The sequence below is a fragment of the Mandrillus leucophaeus genome, unplaced genomic scaffold, assembly GCF_000951045.1.
Source record: "Mandrillus leucophaeus isolate KB7577 unplaced genomic scaffold, Mleu.le_1.0 Scaffold1213, whole genome shotgun sequence".
Taxonomy (NCBI): Eukaryota; Metazoa; Chordata; class Mammalia; order Primates; family Cercopithecidae; genus Mandrillus; species Mandrillus leucophaeus.
The window spans coordinates 768,468-783,308 of record NW_012100466.1 but is presented as its reverse complement, the minus strand read 5'-3'; positions in this window follow the sequence as shown (position 1 = coordinate 783,308).

The window sequence follows — 14,841 nt, the reverse complement described above, 5'->3', positions numbered from 1 at the left end:
AGATTATAAATCATGCTGCTACAAAGACACATGCACATGTATGTTTATTGTGGCACTATTCACAATAGCAAAGACTTGGAACCAACTCAGATGTTCATCAATGGTAGACTGGATTAAGAAAATGTGGCACATATACACCATGGAATACCATGCAGCCATAAAAAATGATGAATTCATGTCCTTTGCAGGGACATGGATGAAGCTGGAAACCATCATTCTTAGCAAACTGTCGCAAGGACAGAAAACCAAATACTGCATGTTCTCACTCATAGGTGGGAATTTAACAATAAGAACACTTGGACACAGGGTAGGGACCATCACACACCGGGGCCTGTTGTGGAGTGGGGGAAGTGGAGAGAGAGAGCATTAAGAGATACACCTAATGTAAATGACGAGTTAATGGGTGCAGCACACCAACATGACACATGTATACATGTGTAACAAACCTGCATGTTGTCCATATGTACCTTAGAACTTAAAGTATAATAAAAGATATATATACATAAAAAATGGATATTTCTCTCTCAAAATTGTAGACTGTGTCTAAGATATATCAAAACAATTGGTTGATTTAATTTTTTATTATACGAGTTGATTGTTTTGACATATTATAGAGACAGGAAAGAAGTGAGAAATGACAAAATACCTCAGAGGCAAGAGTGAAATACTGATCTTAGTTTCTACATTTAGAATGCAGAAATTCCTATTGAAATATTACAGAAAAAAAGGAAATATGGAGAAATCTCATTTAGAGCTGTAAGTCATTTATTTTATCAAAACGTTTCATTTATTTTAAAATAATTTCCTCAGAAGACAGTCAGAGAGTTTTACTTTCTAGTTAAAGATTAAAATGGAACGCACTGACATTTTATAAACATGTTTTTAAAATGGTTTAACCAAAACATGATATAGGCCAGGTGTGGTGACTCAGGCCTGTAATCCCAGCATTTTGGGAGGTGAAGGTGGGAGGATGGCTTGGGCTCAGGAGTTCGAGATGAACCTGGTCAAAAAAATTATTTAATTAAATTCACATTTAATGTGAGTTATATTCACATTTCAGTATATTTTTTTAAATTATATCTGGCTAGATATATTATGCTAAGGCAGTGACAAACTAAAGAACTATCTTTTTAGAGCCAAAAGATTCAGACTTTCATTGAAATTTTCACTTTGGATATTCATCCTTCATCAGATATATGACATTTCTACAACAATCTCAATTAGGATAAAAAAGAAATAATTTGAGGAAGATTTATAGTTTCTGTGACTACAATCGTCAGTACCATAAAAGCCCAGGTTCAAAGAAGTAAGAAATCATATTTTGAATGTTGCTAATATAGTAATATTAAGAGCAACAGTTTAGAAAATATGCTTCACCAGGAATTAGGAGATCCTGATTTTAGTACTAGTACTATTTGTAACTTGCTGTTTGAACTTCAATATGTCTAATAACCTTCTTAGGCTGCATGCAGTTTGCTCATTTGTAAGGAGTGAGTTCTATTTATCATTGTATCTAGACCTAGAATTATGTCTGATAAAGTAGATTGTTTGTTGAAGCAATGTTGTAGAAAAATTGCTAAAATAGGACAGAAAACAGTAGTTTTACGTACCCCCAGTGTTAGTTCTACGTACAACATGAAGCAGCTTTCCATTCTTTGCTTCCCTTCCACTTCCAAGCACGCTTTCTTGTATTTGCATTGTTGATGGTCTCACATCTTTATTTTTCTATCTCTTCAAATTTCATCATGTTTGCAGTACCACTGTGCCTTTGATCCATGTTCTTTCTCACAGAGTAATAGTTTCCCCTGGCATTTTTCCAAAGCTAACATGACTCAATTACGTCTGACCTAGGAGTCATCTCTTTTCTAAACCCTACTCTTGACTTGGGGGTAGACGTTGGGACATTTTGCAAACTCCAATTGTGAAATTTCAGTCACCCTCAAATTCTGGTGATAGTATTTTAAGGTCAGGGCATGATGACTTCTTGGCACCCCTAGAATTCTACTACATAAACAGACATCTGCTTTAAGGATAATTAATTTTTTTACTTCATAGATTGCACATGGCAATAAGAATGAGATTCAATTGATTTTAAAGTGCTTTGAAAAAGTTAAATGCTACAGTATCTAAAATTTGTGTTATGCCTCCGTTTCCTCAGTCTGTCATACTTAAGCGTCTATAATCTTGCCTTTCTCCAGCGAGTCCTGGCTTCCTTTAAATCCCATTGGAAAACTAGCTGTCTCATCATGTGAGTTTACTTATTGTCACCAACACTATTACAGCATGCTTGCTTCTACTTCTGTGCCTCCTTAGATCCCTGTTTATAATGCAGTGAGTCAACCTTCTAGCCACTGCCTCTTACCCCAATCAATTAAATCTGTTATTGTTTTGTTTGTTTTTTGCCTTTTTTCAGCATCAGATCTATATGGGTATCTGTGGCATCTACTTTCACCTTAGGCCTGGATTTCTTTTTTCTTTTTTTTTTTTTTTCTCTTTTTTTTTTGAGATGGAGTTTCACCTTGTCACCCAGGCTGGAGCGCAATGGTGCAATCTCGGGTCACCGCGACCTCCACCTCCCAGGTTTAAGCAATTCTCCTGCCTCAGCCTCCCAAGTAGCTGGGATTACAGGCATGCGCCATCACGCCCAGCTAATTTTGTATTTTTAGTAGAGACGGGGTTTCTCCATGTTGGTCAGGCTGGTCTCAAACTCCCAACCTCGGGTGATCTGCCTGCATCAGCCTCCCAAAGTGCTGGGATTACAGGCGTGAGCCACTGCACCCAGCCTAGGCCTGGATTTCTAAGTATATAACTCCTGGAGAAGGTTTCTTTCTGTTATGCCAATAAGTGGATGGCAGTACCTAGGTTATGGCTCTGTTACCTAAATAAATGGATATTTAATAGGAATCCATTTCATATAAATGAGATTAGTGTGATTTTAAACATAGATTAGTGGTTTCTTGACCATCTCCACTCCTGTCTCCCACTAATGGCTCTCCCATGGAGAGTGTAGTAAACACATTTTTTTCTCAATGCACATAATAGGCACTCAATGTTTCTTGCATTGAATTTATTTGAGAGACGATTCATAGTCATGAAAGGTTAGATTATGTTACAAAGGAACGATGTGTGATTGAGGTGATAGGTATCCTAAGTACCTTGATTTGATCAGTATACATTGTATGCGTGTATTAAAGTACCACATGTACCTCATAAATATGTACAATTATTATGTATCAATTTAAAAAGAAAACAGTGTTAATTTCTAAAGGATCACTTCAATAGTTGTCAACTAATAGTTATTGGTTGTCTATAGCCAAGTCATGTAATGGTTACAAAGACCAATAAGGCAAAATCCTGACTCTTATAAGGCTTGTAAAATACCTGACCAATATCTATACTGAGATTCACCAAGTCTGAGATATTTGGAAGTCTAAGGCAATTTAGTTTTATCACCTCATTTCATTTATTTGGAAATTGAGGTTCAGAGAGATTCAATACCATGTCCAAAGTAATACACATCATTAGCAACAAAACCAGGTCTAGAACCAGTGACCGTTGAACCCTGGCCGGTCTTCTTTCTTTTACATGCTACTGCCTGATATTAGGCTTAGATATAACAAAGTAGACATGTATCTCTGACTTATTTTCCCTGGTTATTTTGCACCTTATCTAAAGACCTATTAAGTATCAAGCTGTCATTCAGTAGCTTACTTGAGTTAAAATTCATAGGAGCGTTTATAGGAGGGCTTATGCAAGGTTTATGTAAAATATGTGAATGTGTCTGAATCCACCCGCAATGTTCTACCTCCTCCCAGTCTATGGAAAAATGTCTCAACAGAGTAAGATGTCTTTAGTTTAATAATTTAAAACAAGTTGTATTTGTAAAACACCTAAATATGAACAGTACAAAAGACCACCGTGGTTGAGAAGAGAATATACAAACTTACACTCTGTGTTTTCATGTCTGTTTTTCATCTTTTTTGTACATCTTCATCAAAGTCACATTGACAAACCTAATGGGAAGCAGCACATTTAGTGATTGTGGACAGAGCATGGTGAAAATTTAGTTATGGATATCATCACTAAGATCACTTTTTATTTATAACGTTTATCACTGTATCACCTGAGTTTCACCACATTTTTAAAGGTATTTAAATCTTTAATACCTTTTCTTTTTGAGACAGTCTCACTTTGTCACCAAGGCTGGAGTGGAGTGGCGCAATCATAGCTCACTGCAGCCTTGACCTCCTCAGGCACAGGTGATCTTCCCACCTCAGCCTCTTCAGTAGCTGGGACCACAGCTGCATGTCACCACAACATTTGGCCAATTAAAAAAAGAAAATTGTTGTAGATATTGGGTCTTGTCATCTTGTCCAGGCTGGTCTTGAACTCCTGGTCCAAGAGATCCTTCTACCTCAGCCTTCCAAAGTTCTGGGATTACAGGAGTGAGCCACTGCAGCCAGCCTTTAATAAAATTTTTCAGGGGATATCTTAATGGACTTTGAGTCTTATCAGTTGACAGAATAATTATCATCTAGATAGGCTTGTTAGAACTGCTTTCAGAAAAGCTCATCTGATAACTATTCAAACTCATCATAGTTATATCTCTGCTAAAAAATATATATGATATTGGGGACACTTGTAATCATTGATGATTGGATGAAAGAGAGATAATCATTAAAAAAAATCTGTACTGGAATTTCTTATTTATAAAGTGAAATGACCATTTAACATTTCAGAAATACATGTGAGTTATTTGAAAGGCTGCTTTAGAACTGGCACAATGTAACTACTTACCCAAGAGAGTAACACTAAAAGGACAACAACGATTATTGTATGCATTGAATTTTAAAAGAAATTATTAGTACTCTTGAGGAAGGTCAAACAATGCCTCATTTAAGGTGTCAAATTATATCTTTTATGCACTATGAAACAAAATACAATGCAGCTTCTGTATGGACAGAGTGGGTTTCACTCAACAGAACAAGAATTCTAAGAGGTCCTAAATGTGATCTGGGCTCCGAATCGTTATTTGGATTTGCTTTCATTCCATCTATACTGTTAAGAAGTTTTTTTTTTTTTTTAAAGGGATAATTGCTTGTTTAGTTCTTATTGTCTTCTAATTTTAATACTTTATTTTATATGTGTAAAAACTGGATTAATTATGTAAGTACCTGCTATCTTACATTTATGAATTATTATTCTTATCATATTAGTCCATTCTCAGGCTGATGCAAGAGGTGGGTTCCCATGGTCTTGGGCAGCTCTGTCCGCATAGCTTTGCAGGGTACAGCCTCCCTCCAGCTGCCTTCATGGCTGGCGTAGAGTGCGGCTTTTCCAGGTGCACGGTGCAAGCTGTCAGTGGATCTACCATTCTGGGGTGTGGAGGATGGTGGTCCTCTTCTCACAGCTCCACTAGGCAGTACTCCAATACAGACTCTGTGTAGAGACTCCAACCCCACATTTCCCTTCCACACTGCCCTAGCAGAGGTTCTCCATGAGGGCCCTGCCCCTGCAGCAATCTTCTGCCTGGTCATCCAGGCATTTCCATACATCTTCTGAAATCTAGACAGAGGTTCCCAAACCCCAATTCTTGACTTCTGTGCACTCGCAGGCTCAACACCACATGGAAGCTGCCAAGGCTTGGCACCCTGTGAAGCCATGACCCAAGCTCTACATTTGCCCCTTTCAGCCACAGCTGGAGCAGCTGTGATGCATGGCACCAAGTCCCTAGGCTGTGCAAGCTTGGGGACCCTGGGCCAAGCCCAGGAAACCACGTTTTCTTCCTAGGCCTCCAGGCCTGTAATGGGAGGGGCTGCTGTGAAGACCTCTGACATGCCCTGGAGACATTTTGTCCATTGTCTTGAGGATTACTATTTGGTTCCTTGTTACTTATGCAGATTTCTGTAGCCCACTTGAATTTCTCCTCAGAAAATGGGATTTTCTTTTCTATGGCATTGTCAGGCTGCAAATTTTCCAAACTATTATGCTCTGCTTCCCTTGTAAAATGGAATGCCTTTAACAGCACTCAAGTCACCTCTTGAATGCTTTAATGCTTAGCAGTGTCTTCCCTCAGATACCCTAAATCATCTCTCTCAAGTTCAAAGTTCCACAAATCTTTAGGGCAAGGGCAAAATGCTGCTAGTCTCTTTGCTAAAACATAATGAGAGTCACCTTTGCTCCAGTTACCAACAAGTTCCTCTTCTCTACCTGAGACCATCTCAGCCTGGATTTCATTGTCCATATCATTATAAGCAGTTTGCATTAAAAGAGTAATCGATCCATAATTTGACTTAATTCATTCACTCAAAAAATATTTTTCAAATTCATATGTGTAGCAGACACTCCTCTAGGTGCTGGGAACACAGAAGCAAACAAGACAAAGTCCCTGATCTTACGCTCTCAGATTTAAGTTTGAAAGGAGGAAAGCTGAGCGCAATGGCTCACGCCTGTAATCCCAGCACTTTGGGAGGCTGAGGCGGGCAAATCACGAGGTCAGGAGATCGAGACCACGGTAGAACCCTGTCTCTACTAAAAATACAAAAAATTAGCCGGGCGCCGTGGCAGGCACCTGTAGTCCCAGCTATTCGGGAGACTGAGGCAGAAGAATGGCGTGAACTCGGGAGGCAGAGTTCTCAGTGAGCTGAGATCACGCCACTGCACTCAGCCTTGGTGACAGAGCGAGACTCCGTCTCAAAAAAAAATAAATAAAATAAAATAAAATAAAATGAAAATAAGGGAGGAAAGATACAATAAGCAAGTACTTATATTTAAAGATATAATGATAAAGATACAAAGATAAAGATAAAATCAGCATATAAATAAATATGTGATTTCAGGGAGTGATGTGTGCTAACTGTTTTAATCTGATGTTCTGCTTCCTAGATTAGACACTCTGGTGCTAACAGCCTTCAAATTGAAAATGGTAAGGAACTTTCTAATGGTAAGCAATAGTCTGATTAAAACTATCTGGGATATCTTCACTCCTTCATAACCAACACTCAAAATGCTATTCCATCAGAAGTACCATGTGCAGGCATTTTCCCAAATTCTGCTCTCACAATTGCCCATTAAAGAGAATATAACCTACTAATTCACACTCCCTTATTGATGGTGGGTAATAGCTTTGTATGTTACCTCTTCCAGAATTAAACATTTTAAAGTATCTAGTGCCTTAACCACAAAGGAGTAAATACTGCAAGTCCTTTTTCTCTCCTTTCCCTCATCCTTCATTTTATCTCTTGCTCACCTTGGAGCACATACAAAATCCACACCTTAAAAACCACATACTCATAAATAGCTCTTATTATTTTGAGGTACGTTCCATCAATACCGAATTTATTGAGCGTTTTTAGCATGAAGGGCTGTTGAATTTTGTCAAAAGCCTTTTCTGCATCTATTGAGATAATCATGTGGTTCTTGTCTTTGGTTCTGTTTATATGCTGGATTACGTTTATTGATTTGCAAATGTTGAACCAGCCTTGCATCCCAGGGATGAAGCCCACTTGATCATGGTGGATAAGCTTTTTGATGTGCTGCTGAATCCAGTTTGCCAGTATTTTATTGAGGATTTTTGCATCGATGTTCATCAGGGATATTGGTCTAAAATTCTCTTTTTTTGTTGTGTCTCTGCCAGGCTTTGATATCAGGATGATGTTGGCCTCATAAAATGAGTTAGGGAGGATTCCCTCTTTTTATATTGATTGGAATAGTTTCAGAAGGAATGGTTAGAATGGCAATCATTAAAAAGTCAGGAAACAACAGGTGCTGGAGAGGATGTGGAGAAATAGGAACACTTTTACACTGTTGGTGGGACTGCAAACTAGTTCGACCATTATGGAAAACAGTATGGCGATTCCTCAAGGATCTAGAACTAGATGTACCATATGACCCAGCCATCCCATTACTGGGGATATACCCAAAGGATTACAAATCATGCTGCTATAAAGACACATGCACACGTATGTTTATTGCGGCACTATTCACAATAGCAAAGACTTGGAATCAACCCAAATGTCCATCAGTGACAGACTGGATTAAGAAAATGTGGCACATATACACCATGGAATACTATGCAGCCATAAAAAAGGATGAGTTTGTGTCCTTTGTAGGGACATGGATGCAGCTGGAAACCATCATTCTTAGCAAACTATCACAAGAACAGAAAACCAAACACTGCATGTTCTCACTCATAGGTGGGAACTGAACAATGAGATCACTCGGACTCGGGAAAGGGAACATCACACACTGGGGCCTATCATGGGGAGGGGGGAGGGGGGAGGGATTGCATTGGGAGTTCTACCTGATGTAAATGACGAGTTGATGGGTGCTGACGAGTTGATGGGTGCAGCACAGCAACATGGCACAAGTATACATATGTAACAAACCTGCACATTATGCACATGTGCCCTAGAACTTAAAGTGTAATAATAATAATGATAAATTAAAAAACAAAAAACAAAAAACACATACTCAGGGGCAGTTGGGTAAACATGAAAGATGGACACATGACTGACTTATTTCTGGTTTCTACCCTTCATTTTTGTTCAGAATGATGTCTCAGTTAATATATGAGGCCTATGGTCTGTGATCTAGAAAGCTTGTCAGATTTTTAAATTGCCTTTATTCCCAAGTGTGACTTTTCTTCAGTGTCTACATATTATGTCACACGTTCTATTGGCACTGCTGCAATACAGATCAAATATCTTGTGGCATAGGGGTAGGGGAGTGTTAGCATCTCCCTTGTCCCATTTGTTCTGTTACTGCTTTATTGGACTGATCTACCCTCATGAACTTGCAATCACCTAAATGGAAGTTTTGAATGTGTCACCTTTTGCTTGGTTATTTCAACCATGCTGCTATATATAATCAGATGTGGCACAGTTTGTCAGTTTGATTCTAGGTATTTGTGGATAGAAATCATTACACTGTGCTGTTAACGATCCTTGTCTGCTTGCTGTTACCTACTTTTTACAGGCATCATAATAAAAGCTAGACTATTTCTTTGGGGGGAAAGAAACTTATTTAATGTAATTTAAAAAAGGTTTCCAATAGAAAATGAAATATTATTGAAAATACTATCTATGTTTTAGCTTTCAGTAATTCATGGTGCTTTGTTTTGGTGTCTGCTGGAAGTCTACTGCCACTATAGGGAACCTTGCTTGTTAGTTTCTCTAGATCTCTATTCTAAGCAATCTGTTAGTGATTCTGTAGAAGGGTCTATTCTGAGCCGTTAACTTCCTGTAAGGGGAAAATGGGTGGGTTACTGGAAATACCATTGAAGCAGGGTGGGCTGAGGATGGAGGGTTGGGGTATTTGTCTTGAGAATTAAAAACTACGAAATATTTTTGTACACAAGTGATTTTTTAAAAAATAAACACATTTTTAAAGATGTTGAATTTCACCACCCTTAATGGGAATTCTTAAAAAAATAAATGCATGCAAGTTTTCCCTGAAAAAAAAAAGAAAACGTGTCAGTTTTTATGCAACTACACTCTTGAAAAATAATGTACATATACTTCCATCTTTTGTCAACCTCATAAATGTATGCAACTATTATGTATTCCTAATAATTAAAAATGAAAATATTTGAACATTTTCCAGTTGTCTAAGATGTTTCTTAAGTTGCCTAGGAATCAAGGTGACAACTGATATAAAAAGAACAAACACTTTCTAACTCACAATAGCTTCATATATTGCAGTTTATTTTTGTTGCCTTATACTTACAAATTCAATCAGGTTTTAAGAAAAATGACGTCAGATCATTTACCATAGTCAAAATAACACTAAATATTCTAGTCATTAGCAAGATTCTGCATGATAAATAGATGGATTTCTATATACTTGAGTGGAAAATACCAAGTATTTAGTTTTTTTAAGTTTATAATTTCATTTCTGGCTTTTGAAATTTCTTTACATATTGACTGACTTCGTTCTTCTTTAGGCTTTCTGGCCTATCACTGTAGGCCCCTTTACTGCTGAGAGGAAAAAGTGAATAGGCTAACGTGAAAACAACTTACGGACAGCCAAACACATCCAACACAATTGACTTCAAAGCAACTGTATTTATTTTGATTCTGTGGGGGTTTTTTGTTTAAAAAGTGAATTACCTAAACATTTCTGCAAATATTAAACTCATTAGGTTGAGCATTTTTCTTTTATATCAAATGAATATAAAGATGATTATTTGTGTGGAGTTTTTCTTGAAAGACGTTAAAATAGGAGCAGAATTTGAGCCATCTGTTGGACAATACTTGAAAAACTGCTAAAAGACTGTTAGAATGATAAATTACCAATAGACAGGGAAGCCTTCTATTGCCACTCCTTTTCAGCATAGCATTGGAAGTCCTAGCCAGAGCAATCAGGGAGGAAAAAGAAATAATGGGTATCCAAACAAGAAAGGAGGAAGTCAAACTGTCTCTCTTTGCAGATGACATGATTCTATATCTAGAAAACCCCAAAGTCTTGGCCCAAAAGCTTCTCTAGCTGATAAGCAACTTCAGCAAAGTTTCTAGAATGCAAACTCAATGTACAAAAATCACTAGCAGTCCTATACACCAACAAAAACCAAGTCAAGGGCCAAATTAGAAAGGGAATCCTATTCACAATTGCCACAAAAAGAATAAAATACTTAACAATACAGCTAACCAAGGTGATGAATGATCTCTCTAATGAAAATTACAAAACACTGCCCAAAGAAATGGCCATACTGCCAAAAGCAATTTAAAGATTCAATGCTATTCCCATCAAACTACCAATGACACTCTTCACAGAGCTATAAAAAACTAATTTAAAATTCATCTGGAACCAAAAAGAGCCCAAATAGCCAAGGCAATCCTAAGAAAAAGAAAACAAAGCTGGAGGCATCATACTACCTGACTTCAAACTATACTACAAGGCTACAGTAACCAAGGCAGCATGGCACTAGCACAAAAACAGGCACATAGACCAACAGAACAGAATACAGGGACCAGAAATAAGGTTGCACACCTACAACCACCTAATCTTTGCCAAAGCTGACAAAATCAAGCAATGAGGAAAAGACTGCCTATTCAATAAATGGTGCTGGGATCACTGGCTAACCACATGCAGAAGAATGAATTTGGACCCCTTCCTTACACCATACACAAAAATCAACTCAAGATGGATTAAAGACTTAAGTGTAAAACCCAAAACTATAAAAGCCTTAAAAGAAAACCTAGGGAATACCATCCCTGACATAGGAAAGGGCACATTTTTCATGACAAAGACAACAAAAGCAATCACAACAAAAGCAAAAATTGACAAGTTTGATCTAATTAAATGTAAAAACTTCTCTAAAGCAAAGGAAACTGTCAACAGAATAAACAGACAACCTTTAGAGTGATGGAAGATTTTTGCAAACTATGCATCTGATAAAGGTCTAATTTCCAGAATGTATAAGGAACTTAAACAAATGTATAAGAAAAAAAGTGACCCTATAAAAAAGTGGGTGACAGACATGAACAGAAACTTTTCTAAAGAAGACATTCAAGTGGCCAACAAGTGTTTGAGAAAAAGCTCAATATCCTGAAAATTAGAGAAATACAAATCAAAACCACAGTGAGATAACATCTCACACCTGCTCTAATGGCTATTATAAAAAAGTCAAAAAATAGCAGATGCTGGTGAGGTTGTGGAGAAAAGGGAACACTTATACACCCTTGGTGAAAATGTAAATTAGTTCAACCATTGAGAAAAGCAGTATGGAGAGTCCTCAAAAAGCTGAAATCAGAAATATCAGTTGACCCAGCATTCATATTACTGGGTATATACCTAGAGGAATATAAATCATTCTACCATAAAGACACATGCATGTGAATGTTCACTGCAGCACTACTCTCAATAGCAAAGACATGGAATGGACCCAAATGCCAATCAATGACAGATTGGATAAAGAAAATGTGGTACATATACACCATGTAATATTATAAACAAGATAATGTCTTTTGCAGGAACATGGATGGAGCTGGAGGCTATTGTCCTCAGCAAACTAACACAGAAACAGAAAACTAAATGCTGCATGTTCTCAATTATAAGTGGGAGCTAAATGATAAGAACTTATGAACACAAAGAAGGAAAAAACGTATATTGGTATCTGCTTGAGGGTGGAAAATGAGAGGGAGAGGAACAGAATAGATAACCATTGGGCTTAATTCCTGGGAGATGAAATAATCTGTACAACAATTTCTTGTGACATGGTTTTACCTGTGTAATAAACTTTCACATGTACCCTGAACTTAAAATAAGAGTTCAAAAAAAAATTACCGATAAAATTAAGAAGTTTTACTAAAGAGAAAAACCTTTATTTCTTGGCTTTTTCTGATACAGGTCCTTTCTCAGTGAAATTTGGAAGTTGGTAAGGTTATATTTAGAATTTAAGCATTGGAATATTTTATTCCTTGGTGAAACTTTATCTCCCTACCCTCTTCATGTACACTGAGAGTATTCATGATACATTCTTGCACCAGTTAAAACCAGATCCTAGGAGTGAATATTATAGGTTTACCACACATAACTGGCAAAATTTAGTATATTCCGTTTGCCAGTAGGATTTGCATTTCCTTGAAAGACAAAATTTCATACCAAAGGAATGAATTTTGAATTCAAAATCAGAAGCTTGGCATCAATAAACCGATATGGAAGGTATTTTGGGCGGCCTCTATATAAAGTCAGTCATTTTTAGTTTGGAAACATGAAAGACTGAATATGCCAACAAACAGTGGCCAGACAATATATGAAAAGAGAACTCGGATCCACATCCTCTGCAGCAACCTGTCCAGGAAGACAAATCACATTCTCTGCAGCAATCAGTCCAGATGAGTCAGGACTTAGTCAATAACTGCCAACTTTTCTAATATTTGTCCCCTTTTCCAACTCAGAACTAACCTTAGAGAGCCAAATATGTTTCTCAAACCAATCACATAGAATATCCTGCTTCTAGCTAGCCTGCCTCTAGCTTCCCCATGCCTTCAACCTACACTCATAGCATACTTTGGCGCTCCACTTTTTCACTATAAAGTTTTTCTGCTCTTCTGCCTCTCTCCCAAATGTAAGTGACAGTGGCTGACTCCCTTGCTATAGCAAGCTCTGAATAAAAATAGCCTTTGCTTGTCATTTCTGTGGTCTTCATTTCTTTCTACAACCCTGTTACATAGATATTTTAGAGCCAAGATTTTTAACTGGTTATATAAATGATGATCGACTAAGAAGCTTAAAAAGTACAGGCCGGGCCATGGTGGCTCATGCCTGTAATCCCAGCACTTTGAGAGGCGGAGGCGGGTGGATCACCTGAAGTCAGCAGTTCCAGACCAGCCTGGCCAACATGGTGAAACCCCGTCTCTACTAAAAATACAAAAATTAGCCGGGCATGGTGGTGCGCTTGCAATCCCAGTTACTCGGGAGACTGAGACAGGAGAATTGCTTGAACCCTGGAGGTAAAGGTTGCAGTGAGCCGAGACCGTGCCACTGCACTCCAGCCTGGGTGACAGAGTGAGACTCCATTCCACCACCCGCCACCCTCGCCGAACAACAACAACAAAAAAGTACAGATGACCAAGCATCACTCAAGTCCAACTGCATTCACATTTCTATGGGAAGGCCTGGCAATGAGTGTTTTAAAGAAGCATCCCAGGTGATTCTTATGTACACTGTCATTTGAAAACAGCTGTTCCCTGGAAATCTTGATTAAATTTTTTGAATATTCATGAATACCCATTCCAAGCTAGATGACAGCAAAAAAAAGACAAACAAACAAAAATGCCTATGTTCGTTTCCAAACCTCCCAACTCCGGTCCCTTGTCTAGAAAACATCAGGACTAGTTTGAAACTTGTTCTAACAGATAAAATTAAATGCTCTTCCACCAGAAGTCATTTGTTTTTTCAAATATTTTCAATGTTCTTTGAGATGGATCCCTTTAGCATTTCTCATAAACTGTTAACTGAAATCCATAGATGCTGAAGAAACAATGTTAGCACAATGCATATAAGAGAGTCACTTTACCAGAAGAAAGTTGATTGTTTGCCCTCAAACAGAAGTCCAATATAACACTGGTTTGGGAGAGCCATTCTGATCCCCTTATAAATGTAGAAAAGTGATCAGTGATGTGCTGGCTTATGATTAACTCTGGCAAGGTTGTTCTTTTGGCAGGGTAGATGTGTTGCATTAAGTAGAATGTGATATCACCAAGAAAACATATTGGGTTTTGTGTTGTATTCAGAACAGAAATAGCTGAGAACCAAAAGGCACTTCTGGAAGTATTCCCAGCTATCAATTTCCCTAATATGCAAAATTCAAAATTTCTAAGCAATATTACAGGGATTCTTGCAAATATTAAAGATGTATTACTCTAATTGCCAATGGTATATATTTTACCCTAATTATCCCTCCTTTGAAGACTACCTGGGTTATTCAAGTTAATGCAGCACAGTAAGAGCCTAAAGTCAATGTGAATAAAACAACGATCATTTTATTTTGCCAGCAAGGCAAGGCCACAAATAACCTAGTGTATCTATGACACAAACTTGCATACAAAAACTCTTTTCCTCTGTTTTTGCTCCCCAGCTTTGTCTTCATTTGTTTTTAATGGAATTAGGCAAATTTGCAGATGGTAAAGCACAAAAATAATTTTAATAAATGATTATGAGTGGTTTGTTGTCTCTCACAAATCACTTCATTCCCTGAAACTAAGACTGAAAATTTCCACAACTAAGGACAGTTTTGGAAGAAATTTCAGGCAAATAAGTAATATTTTTTTCACTTCAATGATGTCATACACTTCCACTGAAAATATAGAAAGAGGAAATTGAGACAATGTCTGGGTG